Here is a 14,082-nt window from a genome sequence, read left to right on the forward strand (position 1 = left end):
TCTTGCTAAGTGGATGGATGATCGTAGATGTACACTGGGGGTCTTCACTGTGTCACGTTTAGACAGAGGCACAGTAAAGTAAATCATAAATGGCCATAATATTCACATAGCAAGGGGTGGCGAAAGCCACACACACTCTGGCTAGGCTTATAAATGCCCTAAGGTGGATAGCCTAGTATGAACCTATGAACCTATGAAGATACAAATTGTACAGGACACTAAGGATAATCACAAGGCTTTCTTAACTGATGGTAGGAACCTTGTTGGGAATTCACAGATATGCTCTGAATCACTCAAATATTACGAACAACATACCAAACACACACACATATTGCCAACATCCAACCTGACAGGTGCAGTGCAAACCCCCCCCCCCCCAGAATGCAAAATATCTATCCCAGCAGACTGCTGGCCCCCTGACAATGCAGATGCTGAGGTAACAGCCAGCATCTACAAAGCAAAACACACAGCAGCAATGGTATGAGATGGTGTCCTGGGCTGAGTCCAACATGGACTCCAAGAAGAATGGAATGCCAAATCACACTACTGTTCAATGTCAGCCTTACCACAGGATATGTACCCAAAGAGCAGTGTACAACAACAGTGGTCCTTCTCAACAAAGGTGTTGCCTGAATGGATACTGCAAACTACCACCCCAGAATGCTGACAAGCTTGGTCTGCACAGCCATGGAAAGGGTCAGCATGTACCGCAGACATAAAGATATCGGGGACCTACTGACACCGGATCCTACCCAGTGTGGCTTTCTTAAGTGCAGATCCTGCCCCTTAAACATGTTTGACTCATTTGAAACAGTCATTAAGGTCATTGATGAGGGCAATGTGGTCCACACAGCATAGCTGGACCTTGCAAAGGCTTCCATACAATACCCCACGTGTTCATTATAGATAGGCTCACCAGCTTAAATATAAACCCCTATGTCAGTAGAGGGGTTCAAAACCAGACCAAGGACAGAACTGACATGGTCAGACATGCTGCAGCCATGTCAGACTACAAATCAGATATAACTGGCATCCCACAAGGCTTGGTCCTGGGACCTCCCTCGTTTGGTATATATGTCCCATAGGTACAGGCCAACATGGAAGGACTGTGTCTGAACATGTTTGCAGAGGACTACAAACTGGCTACCATATCTGACCCTCCAGCTGACACAAGCATCCCACAAAAGGGCCACATAGAAACAGACAACTGGTGCCATAGCCATGTTAGCAAGCTAATTGCAGAAAAGTGTATAGTCAACCCCTGTGGATATACAGTAAGTGCCCACCAATTACCACATAGGTGTTAACCCATTAAGTACTTAACATGTAATGAGAGACCTGGGGACACAAGTTGATAGAAATCCTGCATTGGACAAGCATGTGGCTGTAGTGGTTACAGAAACATACCATATACCCACCTAATCATGAAGGTTGTCAGATCTAGATAAGGGGAGGTCATTGTGGCTCTGCAGTCATCCTTCATCAGCGTTACAATTGACTACAATAGCCCCTGTGGGATGTACCTCAGCAGACACCTCCATCAACTGTAAAGTCCCCAAAAGTACCCTCACCAGGAGTATCAAAGAGCTTGAACAGATGCCATGTGTTGCCTGATTAAACAAACTGCAGCTCCACACACTGCTATACTGCCCACCCAGAGGCAAGCTGTGCCTGATGTATAAAGCCATGTCCAAGCTGGAATCAATGAACATGCTGCACATTGTACAATCTGAATGGCAGTGAGCTATGCACATGAGAGGCCTGAACCCCAGCACTGACATACATAGGACAAGCTGTACTGAATGATCCATGACACAGAAGCCACCCCCACTCATGAGTAAACTCCCAGTACAGGTTAGCCAGAGAGTCACTCATCGACTCTCCTCAAGAGGAATCTTGATGAGTGGATGGGAGATGGTAGGTTTACCCTGGGTATCACTGTTATGTCACAGGTAGACGGAGGCACAGTATAATAACCATGACATATGTCATGACAAATTCCACTTACAATGTGTGTCGAAGGACAAACACACTCTCCGAGTAGCATTACAAATGGCCTAGGGCACATTGCTAGTGTTTGCCAATGTACACCTATGTTGTGGAATACACTACCAATGTTGGACAAGCCTGGTTTAAGTAGTTCATATCTGGACATAATGCAACATTGTCAGATGTGCACAACTGGCCCCTAACCAGGCTGTTGTGCTCACTTTGAAAATTTAAAGCAGTGAAAGGACTAAAGCTCAGGATACTGTCCACCACAGTGAAAGTACTGAACCAGTACACTATACGGTACTACAGTGTTAGGTCAGTATGAAAGGATGTTGACAACTGTATGCAAAGTATCCCATGCAAACCGTGCAGGCACAGTATAATCCCTGTTGTGTTGAGACACAAAGCAGTTGGACAGTAACTACACAACATGACACACGACACACAACCATAAACGTGAGATATTGTTGAAGTTCACACTCATCCACAAATGTGGTGGGCTGCAGAGTTCAACATATGGAAAGCTCACACTGGGCATGCTCGCACACTTTGATAAATGAGACATATGTCAGACAACATGCCATGGAAAGCCTGAACTGGGCATGCTCCCACACTTAGGCCAAATCTCAGTTTAGCAGTTGGCCACACATATCTGGCATTTGTACGTGTTATTCCAGGAACCAACCACATTACAGCAATCTGCCCAGTGCACACAGTTAAATGACTACAGAAACATACGTGATATAGTGGATCCCTCCCATATTCAAACATCTTCCACAGATACACAAGTTGTTCATAGAAACAGGGAATGCTATGGCAATAAAGACCTGCAAACAGTCTATCAGCAACAAATATTGTGCATCTGTCAATTAAACATATGGGTGTAGAGGTCAACACTATGCTGTTTGCCCTAGGGAATGACAGCTTAGTCAGAGTGTGCTTGGTGTCTGCCTCCCCAGTACAGTAGGCTACTGTGCCACTGTAAAGTAGGTCACATAAGGCACCGTGTGAGGCTAGTGTACTGTGCCTCTGTCAAGCAGAGACACAGTGGAGATCCCAGGGGTTGAATTTGCTAAGCCACATCCATGTTGTTGGTGTGTGCTAGAAGAGGGTTGCTGAGGACCTCTAACAGTAAGTGGGCGTCAATAACAGACTGAGGGGAGCCTTATCTGCATTGTCTGGACAATTTCACTGTCAACACTTTGTCGTGATGATTATGAGGGATTGAAGTGTCGTGCCAGTACTGTTCAGGGATGTCCTCCCTCTATGGGCTACTGCTCTGCAATGTATTAGCTCACTCTGTCCGTTGGACAGCTCATATATGGCTGGTGTACACCTGACAGGTGTCCTGTTGTGGAGCAGTCATGGGTATATTTGGGATAGCATGATCAATGCAAACCTTCCACATGCCCATAGAATGCAATTGTCAAGGATTATGCAGAGTGGCCTGTATACTCCCCCAGCATGGGTTCTTTGAAGTCTTCCACCCCAGTCTTCACAAGTGTAAAGTCTGCTTTTGATAAATACACTTTGTTTGCAGTAACAACCTTGCCTGGGGGTGGGGATGAGATATGGATGTCCAGAGAAAGGTGGGTATGGTCAGATATCAACAATGGTGGTCTACCTCTTGTGTGCAACAGTGAGTACCCATGTTGCAGATGGTCAGGTGCAATATGTATTCCCCCTTGTGGCTGTGGTGAGTGGTTCTGCCATAGCACATGGACTCACAAATTGTAGTGGCTGTAGTGTAATGTTGTAGAGGCCTGAGTAGTTCCCACACACAATATACCTGTACCTGATGTTAACAACTGGAATGGTGTATGTGAACACCTGCATATCTTGGCAATGTTCCCAGGGAAGCAAAGTGTGTGTCCTGGATGTGGGAGGGGTGGTCTGAACTTGTTGTGTTGTGTGTTACAGGTCCTGTGGTCACGAAGCATGGTATAGAACATAACCTGCCAGTGCAATGTGCATATCTGACCCTGAAGTAGGTGGCTGCAAATGCATATATATGCTATCCCCCACCTGACAGGTAGTACTAGATGTACATACCTCTGTAGAAATAATGATGTCAGCACCCTATAAATACTGCAGGTGCAGAACAGATGCCCAGTAATTCAGATAGTGCGCTCTGCTAATGCGTCTCCCTCAAGTGTCATAATATAGTTAGATAGGGGTTTGAATTCTGCAAATGCTCTGTGTGTGTGGGTGAGCGGGGTTGTGTGTGTGAGGGAAATGTCCCTTTTGGCAACTGGGAAAACACACTACAGGATGCACATTCTCCTTTCCACTGATGATGTCAGTACCCTATAAGTACAGCAGGAGAAGAAAAACCTTCCAGTAATGTGAATAGTGTGCACTGCTAATGCATCCGTCTCGAATATCATAACATAGTTAGGTAGGGGTTTGAATCCTGCAAAGGCTCAGTGTGTGTGGAGGGGAGTTAGTGTGTGTGCAATTCTGTATGAAAGAAATGTCCCTTTTGGCAACTAGGAGAACACACTACAAGATGCACATTCCTCTTTCTAAACACTGATGATGTCAGCACCCTATAAGTACAGCAGGAGAAGGGAAACCTCCAAATAATGCGAATAGTGCGCTCTGTGAATGCGTCCGTCTGGTGTTCCATAACATAGGTAGGGGTTTGAATCCTGCAAGCGTGTGTGTTTGGGTGAGGGAGGTTAGTGTGTGTGCAATTTTGTGTGAGGGAAATGTCCCTTTTGGCAACTAGGAGAACACACGACAGGATGCACATTCCCCTTTCTAAACACTGATGATGTCAGCACCCTGTAAGTACAGCAGGAGAAGGAAAACCTCCCAGTAATACGAATAGCGTGCTCTGCTAATGCATCTGTCTTGAGTGTCATAACATAGTTAGGTAGGAGTTTGAATTCTGAAAATAGCAAGTGTGTGTGTTTGGGTAAGGGGGGTTAGTGTGTATGCAATTCTGTGTGAGGGAAATGTCCCTTTTGGCAACTAAGAGAACACACTACAGGATGCACATTCCCCTTCCTAAACACTGATGATGTCAGCACCCTATAAGTACAGCAGGAGAAGAGAAACCTCCCAGTAATGCAAATAGTGCGCTCCGCTAATGCGTCCGTCTTGTGTTTCATAACATAGTTAGGTAGAGGTTTGAGTCCTGCAAGTGGGGGTGTGTGAAAAAACTGACCCTTTTGCCAACCAGTACAACACACCAGCTGCTGCATATTCCAGTCTCTACACAGAAATGATGTCAGCACCCTGCAAGTACAGCGGAAGAGGGCAAATCTCCCAGTCATGCAAATAACACGCTCTGCTACTGCGTCTCTCACTACTGCCATAGCACAGTTAGTTATGGCTTTGAATTCCAGACATGCCACGTGTGTTTTTCTCACACAGAATGCCCATGTGTGTGGGTTGTTGTTCACAATAATGCATGACATCAATTAAACTGGGTGAAAGTAGGGTGTGTGAAAAAACTGACCCTTTTGCCAACCAAGTACAACACACCAGTTGCTGCATATTCCAGTCTCTACACAGAGATGATGTCAGCACCCTGCAAGTACAGTGGAAGAGGGCAAATCTCCCAGTCATGCAAATAACATGCTCTGCTACTGCATCTCTTACTACTGCCATAGTACAGTTAGTTATGGCTTTGAATTCCACACATGCCACGTGTGTTTTTCTCACACAGAATGCCCATGTGTGTGGGTTGTTGTTCACAATAATGCATGACATCGATTAAACCGGGTGAAAGTAGGGTGTGTGAAAATCTGACCCTTTTGCCAACCAGTACAACACACCAGCTGCTGCATATTCCAGTCTCTACACAGAGGTGATGTCAGCACCCTGCAAGTACAGCGGAAGAGGGCAAATCTCCCAGTCATGCAAATAACACGCTCTGCTACTGCGTCTCTCACTACTGCCATAGCACAGTTAGTTATGGCTTTGAATTCCACACATGCCACGTGTGTTTTTCTCACACAGAATGCCCATGTGTGTGGGTTGTTGTTCACAATAATGCATGACATTGATTAAACCGGGTGAAAGTAGGTGTGTGAAAATCTGACCCTTTTGCCAACCAGTACAACACACCAGCTGCTGCATATTCCAGTCTCTACACAGAGATGATGTCAGCACCCTGCAAGTACAGCGGAAGAGGGCAAATCTCCCAGTCATGCAAATAACACGCTCTGCTACTGCGTCTCTCACTACTGCCATAGCACAGTTAGTTATGGCTTTGAATTCCACACATGCCACATGTGTTTTTCTCACACAGAATGCCCATGTGTGTGGGTTGTTGTTCACAATAATGCATGACATCGACTAAACCAGGTGAAAGTAGGGTGTGTGAAAAAACTGACCCTTTTGCCAACCAGTACAACACACCAGCTGCTGCATATTCCAGTCTCTACACAGAGATGATGTCAGCACCCTGCAAGTACAGCGGAAGAGGGCAAATCTCCCAGTCATGCAAATAACACGCTCTGCTACTGCATCTCTCACTACTGCCATAGCACAGTTAGTTATGGCTTTGAATTCCACACATGCCACGTGTGTTTTTCTCACACAGAATGCCCATGTGTGTGGGTTGTTGTTCACAATAATGCATGACATCGATAAAACCGGGTGAAAGTAGGGTGTGTGAAAAAACTGACCCTTTTGCCAATCAGTACAACACACCAGCTGCTGCATATTCCAGTCTCTACACAGAGATGATGTCAGCACCCTGCAAGTACAGCGGAAGAGGGCAAATCTCCCAGTCATGCAAATAACACGCTCTGCTGCTGCGTCTCTCACTATTGCCATAGCACAGTTAGTTATGGCTTTGAATTCCACACATGCCACATGTGTTTTTCTCACACAGAATGCCCATGTGTGTGGGTTTGTGTTCACAATAATGCATGACATCAATTAAACTGGGTGAAAGTAGGGTGTGTGAAAAAATGGACCGTTTTGCCAACCAGTACAACACACCAGCTGCTGCATATTCCAGTCTCTACACAGAGATGATGTCAGCACCCTGCAAGTACAGCGGAAGAGGGCAAATCTCCCAGTCATGCAAATAACACGCTCTGCTATTGCATCTCTCACTACTGCCATAGCACAGTTAGTTATGGCTTTGAATTCCACACATGCCACGTGTGTTTTTCTCACCCAGAATGCCCATGTGTGTGGGTTGTTGTTCACAATAATGCATGACATCGATAAAACCGGGTGAAAGTAGGGTGTGTGAAGAAACTGACCCTTTTGCCAACCAGTACAACACACCAGATGCTGCATATTCCAGTCTCTACACAGAGATGATGTCAGCACCCTGCAAGTACAGTGGAAGAGGGCAAATCTCCCAGTCATGCAGATAACATGCTCTGCTACTGCGTCTCTCACTACTGCTATAGCACAGTTAGTTATGGCTTTGAATTCCACACATGCCACGTGTTTTTTTCTCACACAGAATGCCCATGTGTGTGGGTTGTTGTTCACAATAATGCATGACATCAATTTAACTGGGTGAAAGTAGGGTGTGTGAAAAAACTGACCCTTTTGCCAACCAGTACAACACACCAGCTGCTGCATATTCCAGTCTCTACACAGAGATGATGTCAGCACCCTGCAAATGCAGCGGAAGAGGGCAAATCTCCCAGTCATGCAAATAACACGCTCTGCTACTGCATCTCTCACTACTGCCATAGCACAGTTAGTTATGGCTTTGAATTCCACACATGCCATGTGTGTTTTTCTCACACAGAATGCCCATGTGTGTGGGTTGTTGTTCACAATAATGCATGACATCGATTAAACCGGGTGAAAGTAGGGTGTGTGAAAAAACTGACCCTTTTGCCAACCAGTACAACACACCAGCTGCTGCATATTCCAGTCTCTACACAGAGATGATGTCAGCACCCTGCAAGTACAGCGGAAGAGGGCAAATCTCCCAGTCATGCAAATAACACACTCTGCTACTGCATCTCTCACTACTGCCATAGCACAGTTAGTTATGGCTTTGAATTCCACACATGCCACGTGTGTTTTTCTCACACAGAATGCCCATGTGTGTGGGTTGTTGTTCACAATAATGCATGACATCGATTAAACTGGGTGAAAGTATGGTGTGTGAAAAAACTGACCCTTTTGCCAACCAGTACAACACACCAGCTGCTGCATATTCCAGTCTCTACACAGAGATGATGTCAGCACCCTGCAAGTACAGCGGAAGAGGGCAAATCTCCCAGTCATGCAAATAACACGCTCTGCTACTGCATCTCTCACTACTGCCATAGCACAGTTATTTATGGCTTTGAATTCCACACATGCCACGTGTGATTTCCTCACACAGAATGCCCATGTGTGTGGGTTGTTGTTCACAATAATGCATGACATCGATTAAACTGGGTGAAAGTAGGGTGTGTGAAAAAACTGACCCTTTTGCCAACCAGTACAACACACCAGCTGCTGCATATTTCAGTCTCTACACAGAGATGATGTCAGCACCCTGCAAGTACAGCGGAAGAGGGCAAATCTCCCAGTCATGCAAATAACACGCTCTGCTACTGCGTCTCTCACTACTGCCATAGCACAGTTAGTTATGGCTTTGAATTCCACACATGCCACGTGTGTTTTTCTCACACAGAATGCCCATGTGTGTGGGTTGTTGTTCACAATAATGCATGACATCGATTAAACCGGGTGAAAGGAGGGTGTGTGAAAAAACTGACCCTTTTGCCAACCAGTACAACACACCAGCTGCTGCATATTCCAGTCTCTACACAGAGATGATGTCAGCACCCTGCAAGTACAGCGGAAGAGGACAAATCTCCCAGTCATGCAAATAACACGCTCTGCTACTGTGTCTCTCACTACTGCCATAGCACAGTTTGTTATGACTTTGAATTCCACACATGCCACGTGTGTTTTTCTCACACAGAATGCCCATGTGTGTGGGTTGTTGTTCACAATAATGCATGACATCGATTAAACCAGTAATAGCAATGGACACAGATGATGTATGTGTGTGCCAAATACACATATGTACCTGTGACCTTCAATAGTTCCCATGTCTGATGCCTGCCACATGTGAATACATGGTATTTGCACTGGATAACATCATGACTGTGGTCTTCTGTGTGGGTGCTGCATGTGGTATGTGTATATACAGTGTGTGATGTATATGGTATCATCCTAGCAGTGAGGGATACATATCTGGTCTGGGGCATATAGTCTACATGTTGTTGATGAACAGGTGCTGCATGTTTTCACCTGTTGTGGGAGTGGTAACAAGTTGTTCCATAGCAATGCAGTGACTACATGCTAGGAACCTTTCAGCTAGGGTGTTGTAGCTACAGTAATTCATCAGCATTCAGTAATACGTCAGCATTCCTGGTGAGGGTATGATGCCAACCAAGGTCAGGGTCATACCAGCCTGTGCCACATGCTCAGAGAGCCCTTCCATGTTCCCTATCATGTAGTCCAGGGAGGTACATCACAGGTCAGCCATAGTGACATGGACAATGACTGAGTCATATGTGTCCATGCCTCTGACTGACCTGTATGCTTGTGTTATGTGGTGGGCCATAGTGTCCCACGGGCATATCACTGTGACCTTCACCTTGTCCAGCCTGGTGAGCGGGACCTCACTGTACCGGACAATAAGGGTACCTAAAGCAACTGTAGCAGGTGTGTTGTCTAGCCGTACAGGCTGTGACTGTTTGACACACAGGATTTGTGTGCTATGTGTTGGACGTGCTATGTGTTCTGGCTTAACGTATGCCTGTGTGCCAGCTGCAGAGGTGTCTGCTGCTCAGGCAGGATGCTATTCTGAGGCTCCATGAATGGCCCAGTGTGTTCACGTGTTTGGATTGCTGTCAGTGTAGGTCTACATCAGACTGGTATTATAGTCACTGTAGTATTTCATGCCACCTGACAGGTTATGCCAGTACTGGGTTTAGAGTGCTTAGTGCCCAGTTTGGCTATGTGGTTGCATCTCATACATGTGTTGTACATCCATGTGTAGGGGAGAGGGTTGACTGTGTACATGTGGCAGCTGTGACATTGCCACATGACCCACATATTCCACAACTGTACCATAGAGGTGAGTGACAAGTGACCTTTGCACATGCTACCATAGTATTGTGATTGCCATGGTGATTAACAGCACATAGGGCCAATGGGGAACAAGGTACATAGGTTCATAGGTTCATAGGTTTATACTAGGCTATCTGCCCTAGGGCATTTATAAGCCTAGCTAGAATGTGTTTGGCTTTCGCCACCCATTTTAAATTTATTTTGCTATGCCCTTTTTTGAGGTTAGTATACTGTGCCTCTGACTAACAGTGACACAGAAGTGATACCCGGGGTAAACCTACGATCTCCCATCCACTCATCAAGATTCCTCTCGAAGAGAGTCAATGAGGGGCTCTGCCTAACCTGGACTGGGATTTTATTCCAGAGTGAAGGGAGCCTCTGGGCTATGAATCTGTCCCTCCAGCATGTCCTATTTATTTCAGTGCTGATGTTCAAGTCTCTTGAGCGCGTAGCTCGATGGGATTTGGATTTTCTGAGGTGCAGCATGTCCATTAATTCTGGGTTGGACATGGCTTTATACGTCAGGCACAGATCGCCTCTGAATAGGCGGTATGCCACTGAGTAGAGCTGGAGTTTCTTTAACCGGGCAGCATATGGCATCTGTTTGAGCCCTTTGATCATCTTGGTGAGGTACTTTTGGGGTCTTTCCAGTTGCTGCAAGTGTCTGGTAAGGTACATCCCAAAAGGGGCATTGTACTCAATTATGGGCCTGATGAGTAAAGAGGCACGATGACTTCCCCTGATCTAGATGTGAATCCCTTCATGATTAGGTGGGCTATATAAAATGTTTTTCTAACCACTTTGGCCACGTGGTTGTCAAATGAGAGATTGCTATCAACTTGGGTCCCCAGGTCCCTAATTATTTCTTCTGTACTTAATGGATTACCACATATGTGGTAATTTGTGGGCACTTTGTTTTTGCCAAAGGGGATGACTATACACTTTTTGGCATTTAGCTTGAGGCCATGGCTCTGGCACCAGTTGTCTGTTTCTATGAGGCCCTTTTGGAGGATGCTTGTGTCGGCTGGAGAGTCGATTATGGCACCCAGTTTGCAGTCATCTGCGAACTTGGTCAGCCACAGTCCTTCCGTGTTGGCCTGTACCTCCGAGAAATATATACCAAACAAGAGAGGTCCCAGGACTGAGCCTTGTGGGACACCACTTGTAACTGGTTTGGAGTTTGACATGGCTCCAGCAATTCTAACCATGTGGGTTCTGTCCTTGAGCCAGTTTGCAATCCATCTAGTGACATAGGGGTTTATATTTAAGCTGGTGAGCTTATCTATAATGCCTGAGTGGGGTATTGTATCGAAGGCTTTTGCAAGGTCTAGGTAGGCTGTGTGGACCACCTTCCCCTCGTCAATGGCCTTGGTGACTGTTTCAAAGAAATCAACCAGGTTTAAGAGGCAGGATCTGCCCTTAACAAAGCTGAACTGGGTAGTATTCAGTGTCTCTAGGTCCCCAATATCTTTATTTATGAGGTCCATGATGATCCTTTCCATAGCTTTGCAGACCAAGCTAGTCAGGCTTATAGGGCGATAGTTTCCAAAATCCGTTGAGGCACCACCTTTATGGAGAGGGACCACTGTTGCTGTACGCCACTCTTTGGGCACATATCCTGTAGTAAGGCTGAGATTGAACAGTAGATTTATGTTTGGGTTTAGCTCTTCTTGGAGTTCATGTAGCACACAGCCCGGGACACTGTCTGGTCCCATTGATGCTGTGTTTTTTGCTTTGGAGAGGGCAGCTCTTACCTGAGCATCTGAGATGTCAGGGGGGCAGCACTCTGCTGGGATAGATATTTGCCCTTTTGGTGTGGAGGGGGGGGAGAAGTTTGCGCTGCACCTGTCAGCTAAAATTTTGGCAATGTCTGTAGGTTCGGTGTATTTTTTGTCATTTTGGACTAATTCTGAGCATATCTGGGAATTACCACCCAGGTTCCTAACATAACTAAAGAAAGCCTTGTGATTATCTTTAGTGTCCTGTGCAATTTTCTCTCGAAGTTGGCCTTAGACAATTTTATGAGTGTCCGTAGTTTTTTGCTAATACTAATCAGTGATGCCTTCCCTTTTTGGGATTTTGCTCTATCATTTAGTAGCTTCCTCCTTCTATTGTATAGTTTGTTTATGGCTGGGTCCACCAGACAGGACGTCTGCCTTTGGAGGATTGGGTCTTGGTTTTATTTGGGATCGCATGATCCATGCATTCCTGAATGTGTTCATAGAATGCGTTTATAAAGGATTCTGTGGTCTGGGCCGTATTTTCCACAGGCCCGGGGGCTTTGAAGGATTCCACCTCGGTTTTGAGGAGTGTGAAATTTGCTTTAGAGAAGTTTTTAACTGTGGTTTTCTGGCCAGGGGGTGGGGTCGGGATGTGAATATCCAGTGAGATTAGTTTATGGTCTGATTTTACCAGTGAGGGATACACTTCTGGTCTGGACCATAGAGTCCCCATGTTGGTGATGATCAGGTCCAGTATGTTTTCCCCTCTTGTGGGAGTGGTAACAAGTTGTTCCATAACATTTGAGTTTATAAATTCTAGGAACCTTTGGGCTAGGGTGTTGGAGCTAGAGTAATGCTCCCAGTCTATGTTTGGGTAGTTGAAGTCGCCCAATATAATGGTGTTTGGAGAGACCTTCATATTTTCCAGTGTTCTCAGGAAGGCCAAGTGGGGTTCCTGGGTTTGGGAGGGTGGTCTGTAGCTGGCTATAAACTGGAAGGCAGTTTTACCCACTGTTAGTTGCACATGGATAGTCTCTGATGCTTCGTGCTTTGCCACCAACCTGGATGTGTGGGTATCTTTGATGAATATCGATACTCCCCCTCCTTTTGTGGTTCGGTCCAAGTTTTGGGGCCGAAAAGCATGGTATGAGGTATAACCTGATAGTGCTGGGGTGCTCTTGGTAGCCCTGAACCAGGTTTCTGTTACTGCACAGATATCGATGTTCTCCATGCTAAGGAGAGTTTCGAGTGCGTGCATCTTGAGGTTTAGACTTCTGGCATTGAGTAGCATTACTCTTAGTTTCTTTTCCCTTGTGATACCTATGGAGGTGGGTTTGTCCTTTGAGCCTTGCCTAAAAAAGGCACTATGGGGGTAGCAAGAGCCTTTGCCAATATCCGAAAGCCCAGGGGTGACAGGTGCAAGCCGTCCCTAGCGAAGCAGGTGGTTCAACAGAAGGTGAGTATGTGAGGGTGTAGTGCCTGTGATTAGTTAGCACTGGCATATATGACTGCTCACATGGACAAATGCCAGGTAAGTCATATGCAATGTGTCACAGGCAACGTACATGTGAACAGGACAAACAGTGACGTTCTGTCAAGTGAGACATGGGCATACATATAGTAAGCTATGCAGATGTCACTAGGAGTCCACAGAAGCTCTGTAACTCTGCATTGCAGGTGGGATCAGTGTTCCAGGGTAACTGCAAGCAAACATGCATGCAAACAAAGCTACAGTAAGCAGGGATGCATGTAGTCCATTGTACAACAAACAAGCTGTACCACTTCCAGTAGGTAACAGTGCAAATATGCAGGCACTATACACATGTACATGGAAATACACAGGTTAGATGGCTAGGGTCTAGTCTCAGCGCACACAAGTGTACAGACCATGTACCGTCAGGATGTACAATAACTGGATGGAAACCCAGGTGCTCATACCTGCAGTAATACACATGTCAAATAACAGACACTGAGCCTTCACTCAGTGGTTCCATACTTAGTAGGATGTATGCTACCTGGCCTGCCACCACAGTATCCCTGACATGTATGGGGACTCTCCCTCCTGTGACAGTTAGTTTTGTGTGTTGGGGCTGTCTAGCATGGTATGAGATGTGAGCTTGCAGTGCTAGGGTGCTCCTGTGTGTCCTGTACCATTCATGTAGTACTGCCCACATATCAACATCCTCAAACATCTGCATTGCAGAGTCCAGTGTGGGCAACATGCCACTTGCAGTTTACATGTCCATCATTGCATGCCAGTACTTTCATTACCTTATCCCCTGTGCTACCTATGTATGTAGCCTTC

Source organism: Protopterus annectens, chromosome 5.part0, assembly GCF_019279795.1.
Source record: "Protopterus annectens isolate FY-2018-M chromosome 5.part0, PAN1.0, whole genome shotgun sequence".
Classification (NCBI taxonomy): Eukaryota; Metazoa; Chordata; order Ceratodontiformes; family Protopteridae; genus Protopterus; species Protopterus annectens.